This window comes from Silene latifolia, chromosome 8 (genome assembly GCF_048544455.1).
Source record: "Silene latifolia isolate original U9 population chromosome 8, ASM4854445v1, whole genome shotgun sequence".
Classification (NCBI taxonomy): Eukaryota; Viridiplantae; Streptophyta; class Magnoliopsida; order Caryophyllales; family Caryophyllaceae; genus Silene; species Silene latifolia.
In genome coordinates, this window is record NC_133533.1 from 86,918,333 (window position 1) to 86,926,948 (window position 8,616).

At 34.3% G+C, this 8,616-nt stretch overlaps 1 non-coding gene across 1 annotated transcript; it reads right to left on the reverse strand.

Annotated features, from left to right (window-relative positions):
• Nucleotides 1-7,487: 7,487 nt before the first annotated feature.
• Nucleotides 7,488-7,594, reverse strand: LOC141597999 (small nucleolar RNA R71). Its single transcript, XR_012523203.1, has one exon. It is a non-coding gene; the product is annotated as a small nucleolar RNA R71 (small nucleolar RNA).
• Between the last annotated feature and the right edge of the window lie 1,022 nt (nt 7,595-8,616).

Here is an 8,616-nt window from a genome sequence, read left to right on the forward strand (position 1 = left end):
TACAAATTGGGCCTTATAGTAAATAGTTTTAGTTATTCTCAATTATTGGGTATAAGCTTTTGTTTATTCTATACAAATGTTGGCCTACTTTATAATTCTTATCTATATATATTTATAAAAGAGGTTTTTTCGAGCAATTTTAAGCTGTCCACATCATCAAAAATCAGTTTAGGAAAGTTTTATAAATAATAATTTTTGATGTAAAGAATAAAGTGGAGAATAGTTTAATTATTATATTATAGTATATAGTATATAATATATAGTCTATAGTATATATTTCCTAATTTATATTCAAGTCAAATTTTATTTTTTACATGAAAATTCTTACATTTTATTTGACAAAAATCATTATTTACGAAATTATGAAAATAATATAGTTAGATTCGTGATAAAAAAAATGTAATCGTTAGAGTATAAATTCCATATAATTTGCAAATAATAAAAGTTGTATATTTCATAGTATGTTATATATCCCACATTGAAAAGTATTGTTGGTGAGTTAAATATACTACGTATAAATAATAGAATTGCCCCCACATCGAAATATTAGCATAAGGTGGGTGATCCTATGATTATAAATAGAATGCATCCTTGAAACTTAGGTATAAGTCCAAAATATTTTGAGTCTCTCAAGTATTGTCTTAGAGAACTCTTACAATATAATATAAAAAAAATGTGAAGAGTATTTTAATTATTATAATACACATTTTCTATATTATATTTAAGTGATGTTAATAATTTTTATATAAACACTTATATATTTCATTTGACAATAAAGTATCGTAAACAACAAAAATTCTGGAAATCATATAATTAGATTCGTGGTAAAAAAAATGCTACCATTAGAGTATATATTTCTTATTATTTGAACATATTTTAATTATGATAAAAAAAATAGAAAATAAAAACGTACGACATAGTATAGTATTAAGCGCGAGAAAGATGATATATTTCTTGGTATGTTATTTGTCCCAATATTGAAAAATAATACGGATATGGTTAATAAATAAAGGATAAAGAGCCGAATATGGGTGATCCTATATTCCTATGATTATAAATATGAGTCATCTTTGAACTTACGTGTCAGCAACCTAAAATCTTCTTTCTATTGGAGATATCTTATTAAAGTTTCTATTATTATCTCTACAAGAGTGGAATTTATTTATTATTTGTTTTTCTCACATAAATAATAAATGATAGGTGTGTATGTATTTATTTTTCATTTTTATTGAAAGAAATATTGTAATCATATGTAAACAAATAATTATATGTAAAAATGAAAGCCTTATAATATTTGTCTTCATTATAACTAAGTTAATTACCCCATGCAACGCACAGGCTTTCAAACTAGTTATATATCACAACAGTTACCTTGGCTCAGAAATCGTAGGTTCAACTCTAAACCCGAGCCTACGCTCACCTATTTTCAGTAAGTACTTTCAAAGTAAACTAAATCCGTTAAATACTTTACTACATAACCCTATTTTAGAAAAAAAAAATCACTAATTTGCAAATATTAGATAAATTGAACCTCACAACAAAATAACCAAAGCATAATGGTTTAATATTTTGGCAGCCCTCACACAATTAAGCATGAAACTCTTCAGCCTCGATTGTTGGGAGTCTAAAAGTAATTCGATGGCATCACTTCCGTCAAATGTCAAAATGTATTCCCTCCCACCACTCCCCCTCACCTCATAACCATCACAGATGAACCCTAGAAAACCAGTGTTATGGGCTAAGGAGGGAGTATGATGTGGAAGAAGTGTTGAGGCGGAGGTTAGGAGGATAATTGTCTTCTAGGGTTAAGGAATGTTGTAATATTTCATAGTAAAACAATTATCGTCCTAACCTCCGCCTCACAACAAAATAACCAAAGTATAATGTTGTAATATTTTAGTATGGACTAGGTTTTTTTTTTTTAGTATGGACTAGGTTAGGCACATAATAAGTAGGTATTTACTCTTTTAAAATTTGCCAAATAATGAAAGTACGATATTTAGTCTCTTAAACCATGTCAAATAAGGGAATTTCTTAAATGAAAGATACAAAAAGACGAGAACAATTTGATGATGAGTTACCCTTTTCAAATTTCTGCTTTTCCAACGGCGTTGAGATCGTGAGGAGAGGGTGGCGTGGAAAGGACAGAGGTTGAATCAAAGTAAGTTACAGTAACAAATTATAACGCAATGTGTATGCTTGGGAATCGAATAAAAATGGCAAAGGCCAATGGCAATGGCAATGGAAATGGCAATGACCTTCTCGAAGACTTTTTCTTTCACTTTTTTCAATAGACTTTGGTAAATATGGGTCTTGTAATCTTATAATCAGGCATTTCTAACCCATGGTACTCTATGCGCACTAGCACTGGGGCTCAAATTTTTTTCTTGATCCTTTAAACCAAATCAATATACAACAAGCTTGCTCCAATTAATTCTAGATAAATTAAACCATTTCTCTAGAATATACAATAGTTGAATAACAATAAGCATAGATGACCAACCCAAACATAAGCATCATTCAACATAAGGAATTAAACACAAGGAAATGATATTAGATAAATTAAGAGAGATTAGAGGGTTTTACAATACTAAAGTAGGAAACTTTGAGTGAAATTACACCAAGTAAATAAGGATTTAGCCTTCCATAATCTTGTTACAACCCACAAAATGAAGAAAGATTAACATCCAATATCAAAGATTACAACTTTTCTCCTAAAATACCAAGTTTTCTTAACATCCAAGTTTTTGAGATTATTGTCTAACAAGATGTGATTAGATGAGAGTAGGAGTCTTTTTAGATCTCAAAATTCTAGATATATATAGGGAGGCACGAGAATCTAGGTTAAGTCCCTTAAGCAAGCCCAAAACACGGAACTAGAGCTGCGATATCCAGAGCAGAGCGCAGGCTGCGCGTATTTGCGCAGGCTGCTCACAATTGCGCAGGCTGCGCTTCAGACTGACAGTAGCATCTTTCAAAGGCCATATCTCCCATGTCTCTTAAACAACTGAGGAGTGTGACCTACCGTTGGAAAGCTAAGATCACAAGCTTTCACCTCCAATTGGCCTTGCGTCGATACGAGCTCTATAACTCGAGATATACTCGTTTGAAGTTGACCCTTGTGATATCGAGTTTTCAATTCTTCATTTTGGCTCTTGTTTGTGCATGTCAAGGCTTCAATTATTCCTTTTACTTGCTTCTCTTGACTTTGAACTTATTCTCTTAGCTTAACTTTGCCTCTCCTCCTTCACCTTGGTAAGTTCTAAGCTAATACTCTAAAATTACAACCAAAAGTGCAAACCGGTATATTACAACAAGTCTAACTAAAACCCGGTATCAATCATGTTTATTGTGATAAAATTAACCTATTGAATCGTTACAATTTGACCCTATCAGAAACCCCATATGATTAAAATTTAAAAAAGAATTAAAGCAAAGAAGAGAGGAAGCAGATCGATGACTACTCCAAATTCTAAACCTCAACAATCTCCTTCCCAAAATTAATCTCATTCTCTAAATAATCGATTTCCTTCGCAATAAAATTAAATTTGCTCTTTAATCTCCCCCCAAAAACTTCTTTAACGTTTTTTTTTGTAATCTTTTAAGTATACTTATCACAAATCAATTCCCACAAATCATTACAATCAGCTTCATTGAATTCAATGGTCTACAAACCAAGATTTGCACTTGTGTTTTGAAGAGATCGAAATATGTAATATTCTTTCTTAATTATAATGATTTTCATATTTTTCTATATTGTATTCATTATTGTAATTTGATTTTATAAGCTACATAACATAACTAGAATTTCGTTTCGTCAATTGTTTATTTGCTTTATAAATTTTCAATATTGTCTTAAGATTTAATTCATTTACAGCTATTGAAGGAAGGACAAAGAGTCTCGGAGATCAAAACACTTTGTTTTATCGGTTTTGAGAGTTCGATAGAGGGATTCGACTCAAGAAAACTATACGAAAAATCGTTTTCAAATAATTTGTAGTTTGTAATAATAATTTATATAAAACGTTTTTTCATTTTGTAAATTAGAGGCCTCATGATTCATTTTGCACCGGGTCTCCACTTTTCTTGAGACGGCCCTGCTCATAATATGGTGATTGGTGATCGACGGCCCAAACCCAAGTTTGACTTTAACTTATGGTTTAAGTGATGGAGTAAATCTAAGAGATAACTAAAAAATAACGCAATAAATCTCTCGTAAAGCAGATATATCCGTTTTACGGTTAAAACGGGTTAAATAGTACTCATTTGTATGGATGAGACAAAAATAAAATGTTTAGAGAATAACAAAATGTTTGTCTTAAATTTATACTAGTTAATTCCGTCTTAAATGAGAACGTTTGAAAAGCGAATTATAGTGCCTTAACTTTTTTTGTTTGTAAGTTCCCAATGAGGCCAAATAGTGAAACAATGTTTTAACTTTTCCAAAGTAAACATAATGCTAAACAAGAATGAAAGTTAGCGTATTATATTTACTCAAGTAACTTTTACTATAAAATATAATACGCTAACTTTCTATAGTACCAAGTACCAACCGAGAAAAAAAAACATACTATAGTATCCAATGAGGCCAAATAACGAATCAATGTTTAAGTTCATTTAAAAAAAACTATATAATATAAAAGCAAAGTTTTTTCTTGGCTGCCGAATTTTAAGAATAATTAACATATGGGCCTTACCATGTTTTCTATTCCAATTAATTACCCTCTCTCCTAAACTGAATTCATATTCTAATTAATCGACTTCAAATATTTAATCTTAACAACTAGTTTGAAACCCGTGAAAAATCACGGGCCCTATACAAATTTCCTTTTTTTGTTAATACTACTTGTATAAAATAGATTTTGATTTGGAAACATTGCAGACGATAAAATAGGATGGAAATTATGAGATTGAACATAATAACACAGTACTATAAACAACAATAATAATATGAGATTAGTGGGGAATAGAGGCACTGTATTTGTCGTTAAAATGTGGGTATTTGTAAGAGATAAAAAAAAAATATAATCATGAGTAATTCTTCTTCTCCTCTATTAACAACCTAGTAAATTAATGGGATTTAGGCATTTAATAGAAAGTTTTTTTGGATGTATATGCTGAACGGATGATGTTTCTCATTACTCTGATGATTCATGATTTATGTTAACTCGTAAATTCAGTAATGATTTGCATTCTCAATTCATCATACTCAAATTAAATAGTCTAATTACATGTATATAGACATAAGTTGTTTATATAGAAATCAATGATTAATACTTATACATGGGTTATGTATTAGGTAACTTCAAGATATTGGTGCTCCGTGATAGGTGCATTTTATATAGCCTTTTTAGTCTTATTTTGCACGTATTCTATGCACTTTTGTACTGTTTTGTATTGCATTATGCTCCCGAATCGGGTACTTTGGTTTGTTTTGTCTGTTTTGCAGAAATGAACTTAAAAGTGGTGAAACCCTACTCCATTCGTCCTATTTTGTGTGCATTTTGAGTAGACGGGAATGTTAGACCGAAATTGTGCCTTAAAGTGCGTGAAGGGATGGTCAACGAAGCAGTCAAAGACGATTTAGAAGCTGACTTGGAGGAAGAATACTCGATCAATGGGTTTGTTTGGTCGATCGAGTGGTTTGGTGTGCTGAAGAGGTCAATCGAGTGATTTGCTATGCTCGATCGAAATGTTGTTTAGTGGGTTTCCTCGATCGAGTGGAAATATTACTCGATCGAGAGGATTATCTCTTGAAGTCCTTGATCGAGTGGTTTTATACTGGTCGATCGAGAGGTTTTGGTGATTACACAGGCCTAATTAACCCGTGTTATGTTATTTCGTGATGGACTTAATTTTGCCTATTTAAGCTTTGTTAATTAGGTTATTAATTACGTTTTACTCATCTTTAGAACGCCACTTTACTCTCTTAATCTCTCTTAATACTCTTCACTGTAAACTTGCTCTTGGATCTCTTTGCTTGGATTTTGGTTGTTCTTTACGCCGGAATTCTTGTGATTGTAATCTTTCTTCTCTTATTAATCTTAATCCCTTTGTTTCTTTGCTTTAATCATTGTTTTCTTTCCTTAATTGTTCTGCCCTAATTTTAATTTATCCTTTATTATTATTATTGCATCATGCCTTTAGTTAGTTTATTCATTATTATTATTGACAACATTCGTAATATGAGTAGCTAAATCCTTTCATTTTGGGATTAGGGAATCCATGGTAGGATTTTGACGATGTAGCGAATAAGCTAGATGATTTATTTGTGAGAATTTGTACCCATGGCAATTTAATTATAATACCGACTTAGTTGAGTGCACGCTTCTAAGTTATCTTTAATCTGGTTAAATTTAATCCTGGATCGGAAGATTGGACTAAATAGACCTGCTATGAACAGTAGACTACCCTGACGAGGACGGAAGTTAAGTTAGTGGAAATCTAGGATAGAAAGTGGACCGGAAGGACCTTTCCTGTATCCGTCTCACAGTAGATTATCTACGCTATTTGCTGCTGAGTTGATAGACTACCATGGTGAACCGAAATCCTGACATGTCCTCTCCCATTTGATCATCTTATTATATTTTCTGTCTTTTATTGCTCTTTCTTTACCGCTCTTTCCTTTAAGCCTTTATTAGTTTAGAAACCAAATTCAAACCCCCATTTAGTGACCTAAATAGATGGACCTTAACAGATATCTTGCCTCCCTGTGAAGATCGACCCGACTTCCCTAGCTATATTAGTTAGTGCCAGTTGGTTATTTTTGGTAGGTACACGACTAGCCTGTCAAATTTTGGCTCTGTTGCCGGGGAGGCAATAGCCCTATCGTTTTTTGTTTTCGTTTATTTTTATCCGTCTCAGGGAATTTTTATTCCTTTAGACAGTTCTGATTTATCTCTTTCAGTGTTATGTATGCCCAGGTCAAACAGGTCGGAGTTAGTACCAGCTGATTCTGAGCCAGAAAGACTGTTTCGGCATAGACTCCGTCTGCAAAAAGAACTTCGAAAGGAAGACTTGAGTACTTTCGAGCCCGAGCTACAATACTTTTTATTTGCAGAAGACCAGTCTTTAGAACAAGACAATCTCATTTCAGCCAACAAGCCGGTAAAGATGCCTAACATTGCAAGTCACTCGGAGCCCAAAGCATCCTCTATTCCTAAAGGTTTCAACCTACAAACTGAGGACGGTAACACTTTTGATATCCGTCCGTCTTACATAAATTTGGTGGAATGAAATCTGTTCCGGGGTGTGGCGGGTGAAGATCCGCGGAAGCACATGGAGGTCTTTACTGACTATTGCTCTATTATTCCCGCACAAAGGGAGTAACTTAGGACAAGATAAAGGAAGTGCTTTTTCCTTTTTCTCTGACTGACTCGGCTCGTGAGTGGCTGACTGATCTTGACCGAGCAGCTGCTGGTATCACCAACTGGGAGACTCTCGCACTTGCCTTCTACAAAAGATACTTCCCTCCACAACGCACTAATCAGCTGAGGGGAAAGATTACTAGTTTCAAGCAGGCACCTAATGAGACTTTCTATGAAGCTTGGTGTCGGTTCAAGAAGTTGGTGAGGTCTCTTTCTCACCATGGTTATGATCAATGGTTCAAGTACAACCAATTTTATAATGGGTTGTATGACGACCATAGAGCTATTCTTGACGCCTCGTCCGACGGTAGATTCCAAAAGAACATTGATGATGATAAGGGATAGGGCATTATTGAGGAGATGGCGACCCATTGTGCTGAATATGGGAACCCACGAGACGGTATTCGAACAGTCCATTCAGTTGATAAGGCAGTCGTGGCTCAGTTGGAAGCTATGAATGCCCGGTTTGATAGAATGGAGCTGGAATCTGCTGGAGATCAACAGATGGTTCATTTGTTGACTAGACAGGAAACTGTCACTTGTGAGAGGTGTGGAAGCAATGATGGTAATACTGCTATTGACTGTCTTACTGAAAAAGAACAAGTCCTTGCTTTTCAGTAATACAGGCAATGAGGAGGTTCTTATTACAACAATCAGGGGGCAGTCCATCCCAATTTGAGGTGGAGAAGTCAGAATGTTCTTAATCCCACTCCTCCACCGCAGCAGCAGCCATATGTCCCTCCTCATAAGGCTCAACAAGGCTTCCAAAAGCCTCCTTCTTTTTCTCCACTGAATCAAGGCGCATCATCTTCAGGTGGGGTAAGTGAGCTAGCTGAGTTGAAGTCAATGCTTCAGTCGTTGACAAAGCAATGGAAAATGAGTGACCAACAAAAATAGGCTTCAATCAAGTCAATTGAAACCCAAGTTGCTCAGTTAGCCGCAAACCAGTCCACGAAGAAACAGGGTCAATTACCGTCCCAATCTGAGAAGAATCCACACGAGACGGTAAATTTGATTAATTTGAGAAGTGGTCGTTCATATGAAGGACCAAAATTTTCAGTTGATGAGGACATTTCAGACCTGAAAGACGCTATTATGGAGGATGAACAGTCAATTGTCGCTGAAACTATGCTTATCACAAAGAGTATACTCGATCGACTAGTTTCAGGGGGTCGATCGAGTAGAATTGAGGCTGATATCACTTGATTGAAAGGAAACTCTACTTGATCGAGTGAACTGGATAATCAAG